Here is a 23,879-nt window from a genome sequence, read left to right as displayed (position 1 = left end):
CCAGACAAATTCAGCGATGAGTTGATATGACTGGGTCCAAGTGGGCAGAAGTTGTGAAGGACATAGGCAGAGAGGGATCCAATTGTAAAGTTGCTTAGAGGTTAAGGCTCAGAAACTGAACTTGGTCTTGTGGGCAGGGAGTGAAGAGCTGCTGATGGATTTTGATTGAGAATGTTCTAGAAGGAGAAAATGGGCAGGATATATTGGCAGGGGAAAGAGATGTTGGAGATTCCATCCAGCATGCCAAGGACAACGGTGGGGAACTTAGAGAATGAGTGTTGGTATTGCGTCTGGGACACAGTAGGAACTTACTCATTCACTCACACTTTCTCTAAAGATTTATTGTATTAATAGTTGTTGAACAGACACAAATTGAATTAAAAAATCAACACTGAATCTTTGAAAAGTCAACCTTTGAACCAAGAATATTCAAGCACAAGATTTTGTGTCTAGCAGGCACTCCAAACTATTTTTAGACCAAATGAATGAATAACAATGCTGAACAGCTCTATGTGAATATCTGGTGCCTGAAACCTCAAGAATGATTTTGTATAAAGACTAAATGTTCATTATAGAGATGCATTCTGATGTGAGAACATTCCCCTCACCCCTCCACCCCAGAATGTGAAGTGAAGGTGGCCACATCTGCAGGTGAAAACAGGGAGCTTCATTCAGAGAGAATGTACTCACATGTATAACCTTTCTATTTCAAATAAGAGTATGAAGAAAATTGAATCTTTTAAAGAATCGCCAGTGTTGTAAATCTAGTCTGCTGATTTCACAAGTTTCAGAAAATCAATTGGACCAAAGGGTTCTTGTCCAGATCAAAACTCCAGTCTACTTCAGGTTCCCTGGGAACGACAAATAGAGATGCTGTTCATGCCTGCTTGATATTCCACGCATGCTAAGCAGCCAGGAAGCAGTTCAAGGTGTTGTCCACTAGCTTGTAGTTAGTATGGATATTTTATCACCCTTCTGGACCTTTCTTCCCACTGTGAAAAAAGGCATACAGCATTTCATTATGTTAATGGGGCATGAGAGACACAAATAAAGCACTTGGTTCATACTGGGTACCTGTGAGAAGAGAATATTTTTAAATATCTGTAGGTGGTTCACTAACACAGGTAATTGAGTTTCAACATATTTCTCCTTTGAGCCTTTCCACGGTGTTCTGTCACACTGTTAAGTTGGGAAATAAGTGAAACCTTTTAAGGAAGTATTGCCTTCCCTAGCTTGATCCTTTAAAAAAGTACTTTGTTAAGTTCCTTAATGCTCCCTTTTATAGCAATCTTTTTTTTTAACTCAAAAAGCAGCAAACCCCATTTTTAGAGAAATAGCAAAGGTGTTAACACTCCCACTTAAGGTAAGTGACATCGATATTTCACAAAAGAGCAGAGGACTTGTTCAAGGCGGTGTGCACAGCAATGACATGAGCACTCCTCCGTGTGCATTAGGAGGACAAATAGCTCTCTTGGTAATTCTAAACATGTGTAAGTTATAACCTTCTCTCCTGAAAAAGGATTTTCTTCCCTCTCTTTATTGTAATCATATGCTTTTCAGTGTAGGCTTACTTTACTTTCATCTACATTAAGAATAGTTGATGTTAAGGGATGCATTTAAAATTAGTTTTTTTTTTCCCCTCTTGCTTTTCCTGATTTAATAAATCTGTAGACCTCTAGAAAGAGAGAGAGAAAGAGAGAGAATATGGGACCATGGGCCCCAGGCACTGCCACAGTCTTTTGTTTTTATTTTCCAAGAGTCTCTCTCAGACCTCCCAATACTCAGGGTAGCGACGAAAAGGGAGCCCTAAGTAGTCTTAACACACCCAAAGACACTGTTCACTGTATAATGGAATTAGACATTTCCCCCAGCTTTATTGAGTTATAATTGACACATCCCATTGTTTAAGTTTAAGGTGTACAACATATTGATTTGATACCCTTCTATATTGCAAAACGATTACCAGGATCCATTCTTAACCTATGTAGTTGAAAGGATATAAAACAAAATGTAGGAAGTTCCTAAGAGTAATTGTAGCAGTAGAACGGGCATCAATTCAGTGTACGATTCTTATAAATGAGGAAATTGAAGCGTTGGTAGTTCATCTCATTCTTCAAAGGTGAGATAGTTTGTTTGCAGGACTGCTGCGATTAACAAGTGGATCTAGATCTAGACTCAGCCACTGGGACTGTAACATTCTGGGTCCCCGTGCACATTGTGGGGTCTTGTGATGGCCATCCACCCCACTGAGTGGGAAGACAGCATGGTCAGGCTCTTATACCTGGCTATCCAATTTCGATAAACAAAGTATTTTCTCAAATGACAAAGGGCTAAATTCCATACGAGATTTGACGTCAGTAGTACCTTAGGAAATATGCTTAAAAATACAAACTTTACTTTGTATGTTTGGAAGAAAACCATTTTATTTGGCTCAAAAGGTATGGAAAGAGATATTTGCAATAAATCTACAACAACGTATTCCATGTAATTCCACAGGATGGAAAGAGGGATTTTAAATAAATCCAATCATTTATTAATTTGTTAATATATTAATTCACTTATTCATTCAACCAACAGATATTTACAGAGATGTAGTAATGTGGAGGGAGTCATAAACAAAAGAGTGAAAGATCTCTGACCTCATGAACTCCTATTCTGGTGAGGGGAAGATAGACAATAAAAGAAGCAGACAGGGAAATTATAGAGCATGTTTAAGAGTAAAGAGCACTCTAGAGAAAAATAATGTGAGGAAGAGGAAATATCTTGGGGGTAGGGTGGGGGTGTGGGAATGAGTATGTTGCACTTTTAACAAAGATGTAAAGGAGATGATGGTGCCAGTCATTTATGCAAGAAGCACTTTGTATATTCTATCTCATTTAAACCTCACCCCAAACGTAAAAATTGGTTGTTTTGTTTTTTTTTTTTTTTAAAGATTTTATTTCTTTATGAGAGATTGAGAGAGAGAGAGAGGGGGGCAGAGACACAGACAGAGGGAGAAGCAGGCTCTATGCAGGGAGCCTGATATAGGACTTGATCCCAGGTCTCCAGGATCAGGCCCTGGGCTGAAGGCGGCGCTAAACCACTGAGCCACCAGGGCTGTCCTTGGTTTTTATTTTATCTCAATTTAGGTGATTGAGGTTCAGAGAGGTTTAGTGACTTGCTCAAGGTCACAAAGCTAAGGTATAGAAGTATCAGAAATCCACATCCAAGTTGTCTATCTGGTAACCTCTTCGTTAACTCAGTACCCATGATTTTACATTCAGCAAGATCTTGTTTATTATCAAATGATATGCTCTGTGTGGGGTGTGTGTATATGTGTGTGTCAAAGTGTTTAAGATGGAACTGGAAATTCACTCTAAAAGGAAAAATACAGTAATTCAATAATATTTTAATAACAAAAAATACGAGGAGCCAAATTTGGCTTTCCTAATTCATACAAGAAATACTATCAAAGGTATCAATTTGCTGTATCTTGCCACTAAGGCATGAAGTAATCCAACAAGAGGCACACACACACTTCTATTTAGCATCTCAGCATGTGAAAAATTGTCATATTTTGTCCCTTTAAAGCAGGTTCCAGCCGCTATATCTGTGCAAAAGATTCAAGGAACAAAAAGACATCTGTCGGAGATAAGCACAATGAGGAAATAGTTCAAGAGCCACTATATTATCTTTTGTATTGTGAGGAATGTTCACATAAATTTCCTTGCCAGGTAGTCCTCCAAAAGTTAAGTCCCAATGGGTGCATATCAATTTTGTGTGACTTAGTTCAGGAAGCCCTATCCTTCTATATTCCTTATGCTGAAAAATCACACTCGCATGAAGACTGCATCAGACAAACAGTGCACTTTGGGATTCTTGGAGCAGCAATATCCATTTGCTATGCCAACCAATCTTTCCTTATCTCTTGAATTTGCCTCTACCACTGTGATCATTTCACATGGAGAGACTCTCAATTAGATTATTAAAGGCATTAATTCATTCCTTAATTCTTTGATTGCTTGACTTTTTTCTTCTTTAAATAAACCCCAGCAAAAGCTGGAGCTTGCATTGCAGATGCAACCTAAGGGTCCTGGAGCAGACTTTGGAGTAAGATATAGACATGGGAAGCTGGTTTCACTGCACAGTAAGAGATGGGCTTCTGCAAGTGGATGGAGCTTCAGTCCCTGTGTTTAGAGAGCAGCTGTTGTGGGTTCTTTATAGGGATGGCAGTGACCCACCAGCACACACTGAGAGTGCGGCCGGATCTGCTGTCACTCTTCAAGTCACTTCCTACAACATTTGGCAGGCAGTGCCAGGACAGCAGGGAATGATGGAGGTGGAGGGGGACCCAATCAGCCAGGCTGCAATTGATACCTGATTGATGAACACGTGATTGTGGAAACGACCCATTAAAAGTGCAGCTTTGAGAGTGGAAGTGTTGAGCAGCACTTTCATGTGACTATAAAGGCTTGAAAATGATTTTACTTTTTAAAAGGGGAAGAAAACGACTTTCTATTTATCTGTTAAAAAGAAAAATGCAAATACAATATATTTTCATATCAAGACAACCAAGCAAAAGGAAAACAGCTTTAAATTATTCAGAGAGGAAATGAATAGAGAGTCCCCAATTAGGCTGAAATATTTAAAGCATTAGCATTATCGGTCTCGAGTCCATACCCCTGCATGTACAGTAAAATAAAAATATATAAAAATGGCTATGAGATCAAAGGTGACTTAGAAAGAGAACAACTTCTCGTAGCTGAAAAGTTAAGTAAACTTAGTTATTTTTTACTGGAAAAATGCTACTTTTTTTAATTACAAATTTTTAAAAACTCATTACATTAATTTTGAGTTGCGGTTATTTTTTGTTCCTCAATTAAATGTAGCAGTGAATATCCCCTTGCCACATAGCCTTACGCCCTCACTTATTCCTTTCCTTGGGGGTTGGGGGGGGAGGTCCCAGATTGAATCAAATATATGAGATCTTTCGAATTTACTTTTCCTGTCGAATGTGCCATATCATCCGTTGCTGGAAAGGAGAATCCATTCTGATATTGATTATGCTGTGTTAGATTTTAGATTTTTCTATGAATGTGTAAAGGCTGTAAACACCAGCAATTCCCTATGGTTTAACAGAATCATTCCTCCTCTGACCACATAATTGCTAAATTGTGCATGTCAAATGGCTTCAGGATATTCTGTCCCCTTTCCAGTAGGTTATCAAGGAAAACTTGCTGGAGAATGGTGTTGTTTGTGTGTCCTTTAAGTCAGGAACTCAAAGGTCAAGAGTTGCCAAAAGCCTTTTCACTGAGTAACTGCTTCTTTGCCCGAACTCTGTAACGTGTCTCACCAGTGATCCTTACCATTTATTTCTAAATGTGTGTGTCTAGCTTCTCAGCCAAAGTCAAGTTTTACGGCCAAGCTTGCTTACAATTAATCACAATGATTGGCTATATAAGGCATGCTTATTATGCGCCTGTATGCCAAGTGAACGCAGCAGTATTGATTGGTTTTCTCATAATTATTTTTGAAGACATTTTAAAAAATGTGTTTTTTTTCCCCCAATGATTTAAATTCCCGTATAAACAATAATTAAATATTTAGGGCACAATGGTGTTTAGTGTGATCTAAGAGCCCTTCTTTGTAGTGGGGTAGACATTCCTCTTAATGAGAGTGTTTTTGTCTGACTTCAGTGGTAAGTTAGGAGTAAGAAGATCCTATTAATACATTGTGAGTAATGCTAGAATTGAGCTGTTAGATCCATTTAGTGTGTGGTTCAGAATCTCTGCTCTTCCTGAGTGTTTTCTATGAGTCATACTCCTGAGCAGCTGCCATTGGTTGTTCTCCTGGTTTAACTGCTGCTGCAAGATTAATCTTGAGTTTTGACAGTTAAAACAGTTGCAGCAATTAATTACTAGGGAATAATTTCCCATCCCAAAAGCGCAGACTATGAAAACATGTTCATAAATATGCTACAATACTTAACCGTTTCCTCAAAGTATAACCTAAGACATCTTTGCAATGACAAGCCCTTAAAACTTGCAAATTGCTGATTCCTCTAAGTAAAAGGATATGCTGGGGGGGGGGGGGGGGCATTTGATTTTTTTTTTTTTTTTATTCAAGTGAGATGTTCAGCATTTCATGATTCCCCTGCATACATGCACTTCACTCCAATCTTCTGCAAGGTCTTTTTCTTTGCTTAATTGTGGTGACATCATTTCAAGAAATGTAGTTTATGAAAGAACAAAAGCAAACGATGAGGAACATGACAGGACACTTACATTCAAAATACAAAGAATCTAAGCAGCAGATGAAATCTGCTGCATCTGAAACAAATGAAAGGAAAACAGATTGTCATCGAATCTTCATCTTTTTTTTTTTCCCCCAAAAGTTTGATACATATTTCTTTGGGGAATAGTTTGCAAATGATATCTAGAATATGTGAAATACAATTGTAAACAGACATGCAATTTACCTAGGTTACAATCTGTTCCATGATCTTTGTTCCTTCTTAAGAAAAAAGACAGGGCACGCCACTTGGAATAGGATCGGCCCAAAATAAATCTGAGATTGAATTATTAGAACTGACATTATTAATATTTTTTGAATATTCCATGGCTCTCTGCTGATTCTTCGCATGCCACATCTTTAGCAAACTCCAGTGCCTTAATCAGTTTAAGATTCGCTGCGTCCTGTCCTCAATAGCTGTTTGCTGGTATGCAAGCACCATCTCTCCGAATGGCAATAAGTATGCATGGTTACAAAGAAAACTGTAGTCAGAAAATCGTCGGGCTAAAGTATTAACTGCTATATTCAGTGTTTCTTACACTCTCGTTCGCTGAACACATGTTGCCCTCGGGTCTGAAACTGAGCTACCCTTGGCCTTTTGTGGCACTTGCGTTTCTTTCTTTCACCGAAGGCGGGCGCGGTGGGGGTGGGGGTGGGGTGGGGGTGGGGGTGGGGGAGGCGGAGGGGGCGGGGACCCTAAGGGCAGGAGGGGATGGGGGCTGCGGGACAAGGAAGAGGGACGCTGTCCGCGGGTCGCTTGCCGTCGCAGCCTGGGCGAGCCGCGCGCCAGCGGCCCCGCGCTCCGCGCCTCCCCGCCTCGCCCACGCTCCGGCCCTGCGCGCCCCCGGGGCCCTGGCCCTGGCCCCGGCCGCGGTCTCCGCGCCTCTTCTTTCACCCTTTGAGGTCGCACATGTGCCAGGGCGCTGACTGACGCCGCATTTTGAAGCGGATCGTGAGACATTGTCCGGCACAAGCCATGCAGAAACTGCAGCCGGCTGCGCGCGGGGCAGGGCTCCCAGCCGAGAGCGAGAGCGTTTCTTTCTAGGTGGTCAGGGGCCGAGCCCGGGGCCTGTGCCTTGCTGCAGAATCGCTGGGGTCGAAATGCAGGATGTGACACTTGCAAAGCCATGAAAAGGCAGGAGAGTGTATATATATATATATATATATATATATATATATATATACACACACACACACACAATTTTCATGTATCTTGGGGCTGGCACGGTCTTTATCGTGGAGGGAGACCCCAGTGTAAGGAAGCAAATTTATCAGCCCTTCTCCCTACCTGTGCTAGAAAAGGCTCCCCACAAGTCAGTCTTTACGGAGTTATTAAAAGGTATAGTTTGGCTAAGCCATATGCTGATCTTACTTAAACGGAGAAGAGTTTTCAAGAAAAATAAGATTGCAGCTGGTAGCTACGGTAGTTTTACTATTTTTGAACGGCTCTTTAGTATATGGTATTTTAATTCATCCCACAGATTCAAATTGGACTTTGACTGTGTACACTGGGATATACTGTATGGTGTTCTGAGTAATGCTGGTTTGCTAAAATTGCAATGTAGATTGATGCTAAAGAGGCAGCTTTGCCATTTCTAAAATCTTCTCAGGCATTTCGTACAGAATGAAAATGCTGACGGCTAGCTACCTCTGCAAACATGGGTGCTGTAAATGCATATAGGCTCCATCCTTCTACTTTCTAAGTACAGAATGGGTAATTAGTACTGCTCAGGCTGTGATAGTGAACGATACACAGTAGTCCCATTATACCAAGAATGCTGATTTTCAGGGGTTTATAATCAGGCTGCAAAAAAAAAAAAAAATGCTGTAGATAAAATTGGGACCCGATTTCCAGCGATGGGCAATCTTATTTTTATTTAAGAAAACGTGAAGTAAAGTAATCAAGGCTAGTCCCAGGCTACAAGAATGTGGCAAGTGGACCACGTCCAAACTCTCGGGGCTGCGGGCTGTTGCCCTGCATTCGTTTTCTTTCCCACTTTGCACTCGAAACACAACTTTGTGTGTCCCGTGTGTCTGAATCTCACAACGTCCTCAGGTGGGGGTCCCTGCTGCCGGGAGATGGTGGACCACTTTAGCGGAATGTACTTCTGGGCTCCGCATATCACAGGGTCCCGCGGCGCTGGAGCTTTCCCATTGGCCATTTGCTGCCGTCCCCGGCCAGAGCTCTGCCCCTGCTATTGGTGGTCACGTTGCGTTGGGTTTCCTTATTAATACTCTGCTAAGCCAAGGAAAACCTTACTCAGGCTACTCCACCACTGAAAGCAATTAACCTGTAACATGAGCTCTAACATCGCTGCACACTGCAGAGAACCAACAAAGATTTGTTATTTGGCGCGATGGCAAGTTTTAATCCTCTCCCAGTAGAGCTCTCTGGGGGATTTTTAGCACATGGACATTACTGAACAGACATGTTCCAACTGCCCTGGTATGATGCACTGGATTTGTTCCAAACATGGAAAGTCTACCCAAAAGCCAGTGCATAATACAGACAATTGACTATAAAGCATCCATTAGAAACTGCATTCTGCTCAAAATCTCTGTTAAGTAAAGCCTAAGCCGGTCCTAAGAATAATATAGACAGCCTTTGGATGAAAGCATACCATAACTGGGCTTGTTGAGCTTACAAAAATTGTCAATATTTAGAGCATTATCTGAAAACACTTTCCTTCCTTCCTTCCTTCCTTCCTTCCTTCCTTCCTTCCTTCCTTCCTTCCTTCCTTCCTTCCTTCCTTCCTTCCTTCTTTCCTTCCTTCCTTTCTTTCATCTTTCTTCCTTTTTTTCATTTTTAAATTATAGGCTTTCTCCAGAGCCAGGCCATGACCCATGACTGTGTCCCTGCCCATTGGGAAGTACTCCCTGGTTTTAGCGGCATTCATTCATTCATTAATTCAGCCGAGCTACAAATGCGGCTTGTTTAGAGTTTTGCATTGCATTGTATTTTTAAAATATATTTAAATATATTAACATTTTTTTCTGTGCCCCCACTTTCATTTTGCATGCATTTTGTTTCCTCTACTCCCTATTCAATACAACCAAGCTGAACTTACACCCAAAAGTCATGACTTACTTCTGAGAGCTTCTCTATCTTCCAGTACATACTGTTGGCTTTAAGTACTCCTCTCTTTAAAGTGTGTATATGTTGGTTACCCTCGTCAAATGAATGTAGCAAAACTAACCACAGTAAAATTTAAGTATTTTAAATATCAACTCATTTGCCTCCTCATTACCTAGAAAGAGAAGTATTTTCTCTCTCCCTCTCTCTCTCTCTCTCTCTTTTTCTTTCTTTTTTTTTTTTTTTTTTTTTTTTAGATCTCAGTTTCTCCATCTTACCCTTTTCTCCAAAAAATAGAATAGGACTATTTTGTCAGTGAAGTAACTTCCCTCTACAGCTATATCACTGTGTCTTACAGGAGTTAGGGTTTAATTTGGCTCCTATTTAACTTCCCAGGCAATGAAATATCTGACCAAGTTATTCTGAAGATGGGGTGTTTTCTTTAATGATATATTTTGCTTCTAACTAAATTGCTTTACTTAGCAATTTGTATTACAAGGGAAACGCTGATTTGATATTTTTCAGCATGAGGATAAGAAAATCATCCAGTGGCTAAAACCTATCTCCCTGCATCACAGAATTTTATTAGGAATGAGCACTTGCTGGTCCTGTATCTTTAGTACAACACTTAGTGTGAACATCATGAAATATTAAAATGAGAAAGAGGCCTAGCAAATCTTGAGTGGGTAACTTTTAAATGAGGCCTTCAGGAACTGATCACGAGCTTCCAATCTCCTGCTACTGGCCAGTAAAAAAGGAATTAGCACTCAAGGCTTCTGGCACAATCACTGATGCTCCTGTCACAGCGTGCAATAAACAAGAGAACAAACAGGCAAAAATCCACGGCCACTATTATGTGAAGCAACACATCACTTTAAAGAAAACAGGTAGAAAGAAATGAAAAAGAAACACAATAAAAACTTTTTTTCATTTAATTCAATTAGCCAACCTATAGTACATCATTAGTTTCAGATGTAGTATTCAGGATTTTATCAGTTATACACAATAGGTAAATCTTATTGGCACATGTGAGTGGAAGCTGGAGGAACCATGGGTTTAAACTGAGCAGGGCGGGTTTCAGGGAGATGAACTTCATCCCTCACTTCTCTCTTCAACAAATACATAAGAAAAATGTTATTACTCACAAATGCTTCCCAAAGAGGATGTTGTGAGATTGCAAACACATATTTGTACATAGTTAATGTAAGCGACATTCAAACGTGAGGTTGAGGTTTGTGAACTTGACCTTCTTGGATTTCAGTGTGATCATGTAGTTGATTAACACGTTTTCATTCATTGAAAAATACATACATTTAAGAAATTTGCTTATGGAGTCAAGAAAGTGAGCTGTCAAAGCCCATTTTTAAAAGAAAGCCAAGGGAGAGCAGGGTCTGACTTCCCATGTCCAGGTAGGCGGTGTGTGTAATCTACTCCCCGCCAAGGAGAGCAAGCCGTTTCATTTTCTCTGTGATCACAAGGATATGTCCTGGACTGTAGCTGGCATATTTATCCACTTCTCCAAAAGCAACCAGACAGAAAAGTTTCACATCTCCCGTGCTTCGAGCAACAGTTGCTGAAGCTACTGTGACATGCATGAAATGAGAAGAGCACACTGAGTACTGAAACACCAGTTTCCTGATTCCTCTGGCATATTTTGCCAGGCAAGAGGCAGAATCAGATCTTGTTGTACCAACAGTAGCTTCAGAAGGAGAAATGATTCAACCATTAATACTTTGACAGAAGCATTCTCCACAATAAAATTGATTTTAGGGATCAGAAAAATATTTTACAAATTAAGCTATTATCAAAGTGTACAGAAAGAAAGAACCTATTGAACGATTGACTCAGGATTGAATATTATTAAAAAAATAGCCAGATGCAGAATTTTCTGGAGCAAAAATGGGAGGAGTTCACTGATTTTGTAAACAATGGAACGTCTTGAATTGAATTGTTTTACCTGGGTGAATTATTTTGCCCAGAGATCTCAAATCATTTCCTCAGCAGCAGCAGCCTGTAGTCTGAGAGACGGAGCCCTAGTAGAAAATGCTGATTGATTAAAATTACTTCCAGTTCTCTTCTTCCATGAACTCACATAAACGGTGTGCATGCAACGTCATGGAGCAGGCTGATGCCCGCACCTCTTCCTGTTTAGCTGTTGGTGGAACTAACTGCTACATCTATCACTTGCAACAACCAAACATGCCTTCTCTCTGCATGCATATGTGTGATGGAATATTTTTATCCCCACTCTGAGATGATGTGATATATGTATATCAAAATATATATATACATATATATGTATATATATACATAAAATCACTAGAGGTGTCGAGCCTATTAAAATCACTGAAAATACCAATCTTAAATAAAAGTGTACTGGCTTTTATTTCCATGAGGTTCTAGAAGACAAGTTAAGAAAGTAACCTAGTAGGTCCAGGGATGTCTGAGTTACAAATTCAGCCTTCCTGTTGTGCAGTGTTTGACCTGAAGATGTGTTTTTCTCACCTTTAAAAATAGTAATAATTCCACTCTGTATGTTAGAGCCAAGTGGCATTTTCTTTATCAGGTATTGTTCGAAGTGGCACTTCTAACGAACCACTGTCATTGGATACCTCGAGTTTTGAGGTGAAAATTAAGGTCATCATTCCTAACTTGCTTTCACAAATAAAGGCTCTTGTCTAACAAACCTAGTCCTTCATGTCTTTTTAAAAGCCAATGCCTAATGCTTTAGCGATCTGAAGAGTTCAGTGGGGATTTCCTTTTCTCATTGCGGGTCGAAAAGAAGAGAGTACATCAAAATGTCTTATGACTTTCCAACTTACTTTATATAGTCAATGTTTGTGTTGCTTGGTGTTTTGGTTCTTCTTAATCTTAGGTTATTGATTCAACATCAATAGGAGGAAGTACTAACAAAGAACACTGTTTTGTCTTAAAATATCTTTAACATCCTCTTGTTGGCACCCCATGCAGATTGCCACTTTCACGAAAACCTGAAGCAGTGACAAGCCAATTACTGACCAATTTCTGGAGGTGGGATTTAAAAAGTGCTTTAATTGCTCCTTTTTCACGTAGGCTAGAAAACTGGATAAACCTACACAAATTTAATTCCAACTTTCTACAATATAAAATAAAATTATCTCTCTTTTATGTTTGCTTATACATTTTGCCTATGTATATTTAAATTTTAACTCTGTAATCTCTTTGAATTATGAGTAACACATATCCTGCAATGTATTTGTAAATAAGATTTCTATTCATTTGGGGAGGCAGCATATCTTCTTGTAGTATGAGAAGGAATGTAAATTGTCTGCAGATGATTTCTGTTATAGGTTATAAGCAAAAATACCATAGAGCAACATTTACTTTAAAGAGCAAAAGACAACCAACTTTTACTCATTTCAATACAATAAACAGTTACATTTCTCAGTTTAAATATTTGGAAAGGAGAGCTATAACATATGTGTTCTTTGTTCAAAATTCCAAAAAATGGTAGTTTTGTTTAAATTTTTGTTTGCCACTTTTCTACGAAATTTGTGTTCCAGGAAGCAGCAGATGTATAACATGCTCTATTAAAATACAATAAGATAGCACCCAGGGCACTTTATTAAAAGTAGCATTGAAATAATATTTTTGATGCCAAAGAATTGTATTCTTGGAAGTTAGTTTAGTAAAAGTAATTGGAAGCAATGGGTTAATTGTTTCTAGAGCACTTATAAGTAAATATTATTAGCAAAGTATTTTAATTACTGTACTTTATGTGGCCTAAATGTAAGCATTTATTAATACAAACCAAGCACTCATTACAAATTTGCACAGAAAATGATAAAATATTATGTATGAAATGAAGCATTAGCATGGACCATTAAGTCCTCTATTTTCATTTAATTGAATTTGTCAGTAGTACCCTCTTTAACTGAAAACCAGTCATAACCACAAAATTAAATAATAATTAAAGAAACAACTATTGAAAGAGTGTTGCTTGGAAGCTAAGGTGCCATTTAACCAAAACATAGCAATTTCATGTAAATTGCAGACCATGTAGACGCAGTTCTGAAAATTATGCATCCTGTGGTTCCGTGTATGTGTGATTTAGCAAGCAATTTCAGCATTGCAGATTAGCTACCCTAGTTGAAGGCCCCATCTATAATTCAGAAAGGTGGGACATGGTTGAAAGTTCCTATAAACTTACCAATGCTGTTATGAGGCGATAAAAGTTCGATGTAACGATTCAATTTATTGCTACCTAATCAATGGCTTTGGCCTACTAATGCTTGAGTGGACACACAGGACCATGAGTGTCTGTGTTCTCGGCATTCTTGTTAAGTCACTGTGTGTATGGGGTAGGCGATAATCTAACTGGAATTGGGGCCGGATTAAGGTACACATACTTTGCTATTGGGGTATCTAGCATCTCTGACTGTGCTATGTATCTTGACTGTCTTTCCTGTTAAAACTGTAATATTACCCTTTCAGATACAATTGTTCCTATTGATTATCAATTAAAAACTTCTGATCTAAGATTCAGGTTAATTTACCAAAAAGTCCAGTTTCCTTGCGGTCACGTGTGTGCATGTATTTCTATACACATGTATGCAAGTATTTATTTTTACTAGTAGTCCATCTAAAAGACCTCCAACCTTTGTCAACTGTATTTTTACTCTACCTAGACAAGTTCCATGTTGCACAGCCAGCAGGGGGAGGTAAGATTTAAGGAAATAGCAAAATGAACTTGATGGAAGCAACTACTTTAGGAGGCAAATAAACAAACAAACAACAACAACCAAAAATGTAATGAGCAGCATGAAGGGGTCTCTAATGTATTTGAGATAGATTTAGCATCTTAGATAAAATGCTGGCTGTCGATCAGAATTTTGATAAGCATTCTCCAATGTACTTTAAGGACTTAGATCTTGCATATTGTAAGGAGATGAATTCATTATTGGAGACCCTTTGTGATATTTTCCAACATGCAAACTATAGCTGAATTTGTGTATGTGGATCTTGGATCTGTAAGACAACTTAAATAATAACAAGTGTAGCAATCAACAAATATTCTCATGAGCTTGCAGAAAGTGTTGATTTTGTTTAAAAGTCTTACAGGATTGTGTCTGCTCACCTAATTGACTACTTGTATGCAGCAATTAATAAAAACCACAGAGTAACTGAAGGATTCTGGTTTTTAAAAACATATAACCTAAACTGTATTTCCATATTTGTACACAAGCAGTCAGTTAACTGTGTGGATAAACTGGATATGATGTGTGTTCTTTTTGAAAGAGACTTACATTTCCTTGAAAATAATCAAGATTAGGATTTGGAATAAAGCAGTACAATTTGCATATTTACAAACCTCATTTTGATAAACTCAGTTTAGCCCAGATGAGGGTTAACTCAGCTTGCCTACTACAAGTCTGACAAGTATAAACAGTGGATGTTTCTGTAGTTAACATAAAGTATATAAAAATTCAGATTGATGTAGAAAACCCATTAAATTATATTAAACTTGTTACCAAGGAAAGTAGAAAGTTAAAAACTGTATTTTACAGTTGTAAATAGATTTTTCATTACAAAATATTTCACAGGTTTTATTTCAGCTGATCCTCAACCAGCTGTAAGGCAAACTTGTACCCATTTTACAGATTGAAAAATATAGAATGTTTTTAGTACTTTAAAATAAACCTTGGTTTCACATATTTTATGGATTTTGTTTCTTATTTTAAAAAGATGATTTTTAAACTTAATTTTTAAATGTTTAAACTCCAGTTGTAATACTAAAAAATTTAGCATTTTCTATTAATTCAACTTCTTTACTATGAGAACTCAAAGCGGCCAGCATATATAAACACATCCTTTTACATTTTAGTTTCCTTGTTGCGTATACTAATATTGAGACTTAGAAAGCCATTTTTGAAAGAATTTCATTTCAGATGACCATGTGAGGCAAGAATCAAATTTCGACACATCTGAATTCTAGTTAAAGTAATTTAAGAATCTATGCTAACCCCTTCTTTCACACACACACATACGCACACGCACACATGCACACACCATAGCCACACATATACCACTGAAGCTCTAAGGCAAATTTACTGCATTTTCCAATATTCCAATTTTATTCTCTCTCAATCAATACATAACCACTGACTCTGATTTCAAAAGATTAAAAAAAAAACAATAACTAGAAAGCATAAAATTCAAAGATGAGGAGTATTGTAGACATTAGATCTCTAGTGCTCACACATGCTGTGAAGACACCAAGCCACTCTGAGTGCTTCACTTGGGGAATTCATATAGAAAAGAGAGACTGCAAAGGACTTTTGCTAAAATATCTAGTTCTTACTAAAATATTCATTCCTCTAAGCTCCTGAATACTTTATAATACCTAGATTAAACTGAGATTCATAGAATTTAATGTGGGGATTTGAGCTATTTTGGGATTTTAGATATGCTGATTTTATTCTATAATATCAATATACTTTCTTTCAAATTCATGTACAACAGTTGGCTTTTCTCATATAATACTTTGCCTCCTAAGCTTTTCCAGAATCTTTCTTTATTTTGAGCAGATCACTACAACTCTTGATTAACTGCTACAACCAATTTTAAAAACTCAAGTGAAAAGAATATGCCATTAAACCCTCAATATTTGTGGAGCTATGATACCACATTGTTATGTAAATGTGGTCATATCCCCCTCAGCCTTGAAAGAATGGGACATATGCTGTGGAACTGTAGTTTCCAGAGCATGCAAGGGGGTCGGATCGATATTTTATGTATTCATCTCAATAAGCCAGGCACTCTCTTTGGCTTTGGCATTTAGAATACGGATTAAAAAGATTTTGAAACTTTGCAGAGAAAGTCCAAAGTCAGAATGATGGATGGCTAAACAGTCATTCAGTGGAGAAATTATTTTTCCTGTCAAATAGTCTGGATTATGCTGAAATTACCCCACAGCCTGAAAAATCTCAGTAGTTTAAAGCAACAATCTAATCTGCAGTTCTGTTGAAGGTTCAGCACAGGCTGGAATTAGAGAAGGAGAAGACTAGTGTTTGCCCCATCAAGACACTGGAACCCAGACTGGTAGGGACTCTACTGTGTGATCTCATTGACATGTAGACACAAGAATGTGCTAAAACAGTGGAGGTGAGAACAAGGGATTATGCTTTGCCTGTCAGATGATTCTCTTGGAAGTGACACATGCCATTCGTCCCATCTATCCTTGACCCATAGCTAGTTATATAACCATCCCTTTTTAAGAAGTAGAAAAGCCTAACTTCCAGGGGCCTGGAAAGAGGAGAAAACTTGTAATGTCTCCAACAGTCAAATTAATATTAAAGGTATTAAGAGGTATTAAGGGGTTTTAGAAAAAGTATAAAAAGAATATAAAAAAGTTATAGGCTCTTTTTTAAAATCAATTTTTAAATTGGAATTGTATGTGACTCTCAAAAAATTCAGTAATTACTCAGAACTTTATAAATATGTGGTTAAGAAATGGTGTTCTTCCTCTTTGTAGGCACTCAGTTCAAGTCTGGTGTCACCCAGAATGTCCATACTTGCACCATATTGTCACACATTGCTATGGCTGGCCCTCAGTGTGCCTGTTTTGTTTTGTTTTGTTTGTTTTAAGAAATTAAATTTCCACTGCATGTGACAGATTCAGTCTTCCTACACTGAGTGATCCCTGAGTCTTATAAAATTGTTGCATGATTTAATCCCTGAGTGCTTTTGTCAGGTTCTGATACTGTTGTTAATCCTTCTAAACTGCCTCCCACATCTAAAGACCAAAGCCTTGTTAGTGTCAGAGGTTACCTTTGGATAACCTTTATCCAAAGGACTCTATATTGGTTACCTCAGTATAGACTCTTCACTTTGTGTCTAAAGACCAGTATCTAAGGTGTCTCCAAAGAATGACTCATCTATCTCTCAGTTAGAACCATCTGCACACATTAAATGGAACAGAAAACACTGAAACCACCATTTGTAGCCATTGGCATAGACCATGAGCAGTTAAAGAGATCCCAGAAAAGAAGGCGCGCCTGGGTGGCTCAGCCAGTTAGGCATCTGCCTTCAGGTCAGGTCATGATCCCAGAGTCCTGGGACCCTCAAGGGTCTCCCTGTTCAGTGGGAGTCAGCTAGTTCCCCTTCCTCTGCCCCTCCCATATGTCCCTCCTCCTTTGCTCTTCCCCCTGTACACCCCCCCTCATGCTCTCTCCCTCTCATAAATAAAAAAATAAATAAAATCTTAAAAAAACAAACAAACAAACAAACAAAGCAAAACCCATTGCCAAGGATCAAAATAAATTATTTTAAAGATTTATTTTTAAGTAATCTCTACATTCAACCGGGGGCCTAAACTCACAACCCAGAGATCAAGTCACAAGCTCTACCAACTCAGCCTGCCAGGCATCCCCAAAAGGAAAATCTACATAAAAAATATATGGGGTCCCATATCCCTTGTTTGGAGTTCCAAAATCCAAAATCCAAAGAAAAGCTTCTTGTTTTGTTTTTTTTTTTTTTCTTTGTAAGTCTGGCAACAAACTCATTAAGCAATGGAACCCAACCTGAACTGAGAGGAGCTTTTAAATTTTGTGTTTGTCCCATTTAGTGTGAATAGCTACACTTTTCGTTGCAGAACTGTTAACATATTCATGTATGGGATATTATCTCAGATCCTACTGGGGATGCTATGAAGTATAGACCATGCGTAGGTAATACTCTGAAACATTCAGAACCCCAAATATCCAGCTCCGCGGATTTCCAAAAAGGAACTGTGTGCCTCTAAACAAAAGCTCATTTTGGTGAAAAGGAAGAGATCTGGATTTGAATCCTGAGTGCCCTGACCGTTATGTGCTGTTTAATTAATTCTGCTCTCTGTGCCCTATTTCCTTCATTTGCATGTCAAAATACAGACTTCCAAAGTCTCTCCGGATCTAGTGCTCCCTGACTCTATTATAATTTCACAATATATATTCTTTAAATGTGGCACATTTGTTAACTTCTGATATCACATCCTGTCTTCTTTGAAGCAAAATAGTCTTCTAGGGGACAGGCATAATTCTGAACTGCCCTCTGCCACACAGCTTCATGCATGTCAAGTGCAGTGTGATGAATTTACTTAGGGGATTTATTTTCTTAATCCCAGAGTGTCCACAAAAAAATATTGAAATTTAAAGCAATTGAAAATTGATTTAGACATAAAGTAGAGAAAAGAACTTTAACTTTGTATTTGTAAATTAGCTCATAGTTCTCCCAAATCATTTGGTTTTTATTTTGGCTTTTTAATATACTACATAAAACCTTTTAGACCTCTACAAGAATTGTGGTTTAGACTAAAAGAAATACTTTATGATGTTTTCTATGTAAGAGGGAAAATAATACTTTATTACAGATGTTGTGGTTGTATCCCAAATTCCCAAATCAATGTCATTTTTGTTAGAAGTGGTCAATATTATTTACACAATAAAATAACTCATTTGATTATTCCCTGTAATATTCTTGTGTACATATTATGAACCAGATTCTGCTCTTTAATACGCATAAAAATTTGACCTGACTTTAATACTTCAAATTGAATCTAATTGATTTCTAATTGACTTAATAGAATGGGTGTGTGTGATTCTGTGTGTGTGTGTGTGTGTGTGTGTTTGTGTGGTGTGATGTGTTTCCACATGTTCAAAACCTAGCTTTAGATATTTATATTTACTTATATTAGTATTTTTAAAGGCTCTTTTTACATAGATTTTCATTGCTAAGACATAGTTCTTTTTAATCACAAATCCGGAACATCTTGCATTTCATTTGTGAAAATAAAACCACTTCATTTTATGGGAGGAGTTATCAATATAAAAATATACCTAAATTTTAGAAAATGCTTTTAAGTTCCCAGGTACTTCAGTTATGTATTGCTACATAGCAAGTTATCCCAAATCTTGGTGATTTAAAACAACAATGAATTACGTCTTCATGATTCTGTGGGTGGATAATCTAGACATGTCCACTACTGGTTTTTCCTGCATTCAGGTGGAGGCTCAGCTTGGCTTACAGTCTAGGATGGCCTCAACTTCCATGTCTGACAGTTGATGCAGGTTGTTTGCTATGGTGTTTTTGTTTCTTCTCCATGAGATGACTCATCATCCAGTAGGCTACACTGAACTTTCACATAGCATATTGCATTGAGGTTCCCAAACTTGTCTAAGTAGAAGCTGCAGGATTTTTTTTTTTTTTTACGATTTATTTATTTACTAGAGAGAGAGAGAGAAAGAGAGAGAGACCACACGCGAGAGTGCATGCGCAGGTGTGTGAGCAGTGGGGAGAGGCAAAGGGTGTGAGGAAGAAGCAGATTGCTTGCTAAGCATGGAACCCCGAGGAGGGGCCCCATCTCAGGACCCAGAGATTATGACCTGAGCCAAAATCAAGCCTTGGTGGCCGATAGGACTGAACCACCCAGGCACTTGGAGATGCTGCGGGGCTCTTAAAACCTCTACACCAGAATTCACACTAATGTTAGTTTCATGACTTTCTAGTGTTTAAATGGATGCAAAGGACAAACTGTTTAGTGGGGAGAGCAGAGCAGCAGCATTCTATCACTAAGAGGGTGTGAACGCAGGCAGGTGTAACTCAATGGAATCCTTATCTTATTGACATATCACCAGAAGTCTTAAAACTAGTAGGAGGCTCTAAAGGCTTTCTTTGAGCAACATTATTTTCTAATTCCCTCCATTCTTTTCTTTAAGAGTGATGTGTTCTCACCACAACCCACTTTCCCTCACTTGACAAAATATCATGCATTCTTCTTGCTCATCCAATATTGTAGTGGGGTGCCCTACTCCAGATGGCTAATCAAAGAGAATATCCAAAACACCGTTGTGAAAGAAGACTTGCTCCTTGATTTCTTGAATTCAGACATAATATAGAGTGGGAAAAGTGATAGTAATTTTTGTAAGGATTTTGCATTTTTCTTATCTCCAGTATTGTCAAAGAGCGCATTGCTTCAAGGGGAGAGTCCTACAAGAGCAACACGAACAGAGCATTGGAGGAAATATATCCTACTTCAACCCATGGTAGAGCTTGATGCTTTTGCTATCAATCTCATGCTATGTTTATATTGTTTTCAGCAATGGTGTACTCAATAGAGCTATAATGATAATTCCCTCCAGAGAAACATTATAAAACACAAATTGTTATGGACACAGAATATTATCTTTAGAAGTTTAATTACATACATTTTTGGTTGTAAAGTTTTAGGAGTGATAAAAGATTTCTAAGTATAAAAATATACCACATTAGGACAAATTAGGATATTTAGGGAGAATGGAATGGAAATTGGGCTCAACAAGAGAATGGAACAATATAAAATTTCTGACTGTTAAAGAACATCCCATGCATGTATTTTTAATTTTTTTGCATGTGTGCGTATATTTTTTTAAATGCATGATGGTCCAAACCAAGGCCCTATGGTATTTATACTTCATTGGATACATTTTTAAAAAGTGGGGCAGCAGTTTTACTTTCAAATGTCAATATTTACAACATACCAGAAATTACATTCTTTGAAAATATTTAAACTTATGAAAAAAAGATTTTTCCTGTCTTATTATATGCTAGAGAGCACAGAGATTGTCCAAAATTTTTAGGTGTTATGTGAATACGAGAGAGAGAGAGAGAGAGAGAGAGAGAGAGAAAAGCAAAAAAAAAAAAAAAAAAAAAAGAAAGAAAAAGAAAGAAAGAAACCCACTGATCTAGTTCTATGTAATCCATTTTTCCCTAGATTTCAGGGCAAAATTAGTATCCTCTCTGTTGTCTAAAAGAGGCTGAACAAGCAGTGGGATATAGCTCAGGTTATCATTAATTTCACAGGGGTTAAATCAGGCTTAATACTATAATCACTGATGATGCTAGACTACATATGAGCCTCCAACTCTTGGACTTTTCAGGATACCAATAATCACAATGAAAAGCAGGTTTGTATTTGAGCTTTTCTCAGTTACCATTTAGATGTGCCCCAAGAAGATTAATGGTTGACATTTTTGCAGTCATGGAATACTTTAAGGATCTAACAACAACAACAACAACAAAAAGGTTGATACTATCATAATTTACATCCTTCGCTCCATACCCACATAAAAGTGCATATGCGCTCACACACAAAAGTTTGCATAGTAATTTCAGGGTTTCCTGGATGTGATGCCCAGGCTTTCATTTATCAAATTTAAGAACACCAGCTTCAAGGGAAAAGAATCACATCCTCCATCTGCTTTTATAACCTCCTACACTCTACATTATAGATATTCAGCACTCAGCAAATATTTGTTGATGATGATATCTGATATTTGTCTTCCTTGACATTGCTTTTGATAGTCATTTTCAAACAACCTAAATTCAGCATGAAAAACATTTTGGAAGGGGATGAATTCCCACTTTCAACATACTTCTGGAAGCATTTTGTAATTGACCAGGCTGACAAAACACCTAGCAGGCTGAGCCCATTCTGCTTTGTGCAAACGGTGGAGATTCTTGCTCTCCTACTTCAAAATAGTCTTGCCTCACTCAACTCAGAATCAAACTTACCATGAGGCATTAATTTTATGCAATTTATTAGATTACATATTCTGCTTTGAAATAATGTAACATCATAACAATAAGAAAAGACAATAGTAGGGAAAAAAAGACTTGTGTTGTTCTATTAACATTCTTTTTCCCTCCAGGCTTGCTTAGTTTTAGAGGTTTACTTCTGTCTAGCTTTACCCATTTAAATTCAAATCTCGGGATACCTGGCTGGCTCAGTCTGAAGAACACTGGACTCTAGATTTTGGGGTTTGGAGTTCGAGCCCCACATTATTAAACAAATAAAATCTTAAAAATAAAAAACCCAGGTCTTAATTTTGACTATCAGAGATGCTAGTTTGATAAGCTACCTTTATTCATTGGGGAAAAAAAAGTCCCACGTGAATTATAAATGTGTTGATATTAGTGTTTGTGTCCAATAGTATAAAACTGTAAATTACTTTAAACACTAAAGTTTTCTTAATTTTAATTTCCTAAAGACCATCAGGTACACATTTAATATAAAAGCAGTGTATTTTCTGCCATAAATACAAACTGATATTTAAAGATATTTTATGGTTCTGTTTTTATATACAGAAATCCAGAATTAGTCCAATTCACACAAAATAGTCTTTTGAAAGGAGACTACACAAATCTCTTAAAGTCAACAGTCATTGCTGTTGCCACCCAAGGAAAGGCCGGTGGTCTGTCCACGTAGATCCCTTTGTCAGAGAAAGTTCCAGAATTCCACACTTATGCTAGAAGCAAGGCTGAATCCAAACTGATCTGTTGGTTTAGTCATAATTATATTCATTTATTTTAGATGCCAAGAAAATCAGAGCTAAATAAACTTTGTTGACCAATGTGAGGAGCAAATACAAACCTGTGTGGTAGGTATTAAGACCTAACATCTATTGAGTGCCTAGCCTGTGACAGGTAGTGTTTGAAGGCGTGGTATCTTTCTTAATCCTCATGACAACTGTATGGGGCAGGTTTTATTATCCCATTTCACAGATATAAGCACGGGGCTCAGCAGTGTAATTTCTCCCAATCACATACCCACAAGACAGAATCAGGTATTTTTTCAAGTGCACGTGGTCTGGTTGGTATTTAAATATAAACAGAGAGTATTTTAAATTAAGGAAAATTAAAAATTTGGTTTCTCAGTTTCACAGACCCAATCTGCTTTACATTACTCTGCTTTACCAACCACTAGGAAAAAATAAATTGCAGGGGTTTGTAATCACAAATGACTTTAATCTATAAATGATACCCTACATTATTAAACTCACTGATTTTTTTCTTCCTTGTTGACTACAATTAAGGTTTTGTCATAACGTAGCTATTACACAGGCAAAAAGTTTTCATTGACAAAACTGAAGTGACAACTATTACAATCTATACCTAGACACGGACTGGTGCCTCAGGGGTCTGGAAAATGTGCCAAAACATTTACCAAATTAAAAGTATTGCCAAACCCTGTTTCCCCAAGGAAGGATGGATCATAAGAAAGGGTGAAGGGATTACCAAAGTACAATTAAGAAATCAAAAATTAAAATTTCTGCTTCACGTTTTATTGCTTAAATAGCAATTGGATCATGGGTGACAATGGCTCATAAATTTAAAAAAAAAAAGAAAAAAGAAAAAACATACCTGACATTATGTATCCAAATTGAAAATTAGGGAATGCATTTGGAAGCTTGGTAGATGGAAATAAAAATTTCATAGCAAAATAGGAATTAACAATCACCTCAAATAGTCTTTATTTTATAAAAGATTGCAGGGTGGAATTTATGTAAATTGCAAAGCCTCCAGAGGAGCTAAAAGGTTATTTAGTTGAAATGCAACACTGAGGCAAAAAAAAATCAAAATGGCAACTTTACTTACCCTTAATGGTACTAAAATACATTTCAAAATAAAGTGAGTGAGTTAAAATTTTAAACAGCAATATGATTTCCATGCGAAGTTGTCAAGCAGTAATGTATGCTGTTAG

This window comes from Canis lupus, chromosome 11, assembly GCF_048164855.1.
Source record: "Canis lupus baileyi chromosome 11, mCanLup2.hap1, whole genome shotgun sequence".
In the NCBI taxonomy this organism is placed as follows: domain Eukaryota; kingdom Metazoa; phylum Chordata; class Mammalia; order Carnivora; family Canidae; genus Canis; species Canis lupus.
The sequence above is the reverse complement of the archived record's forward strand: the minus strand, read 5'-3'. Positions refer to the sequence as shown.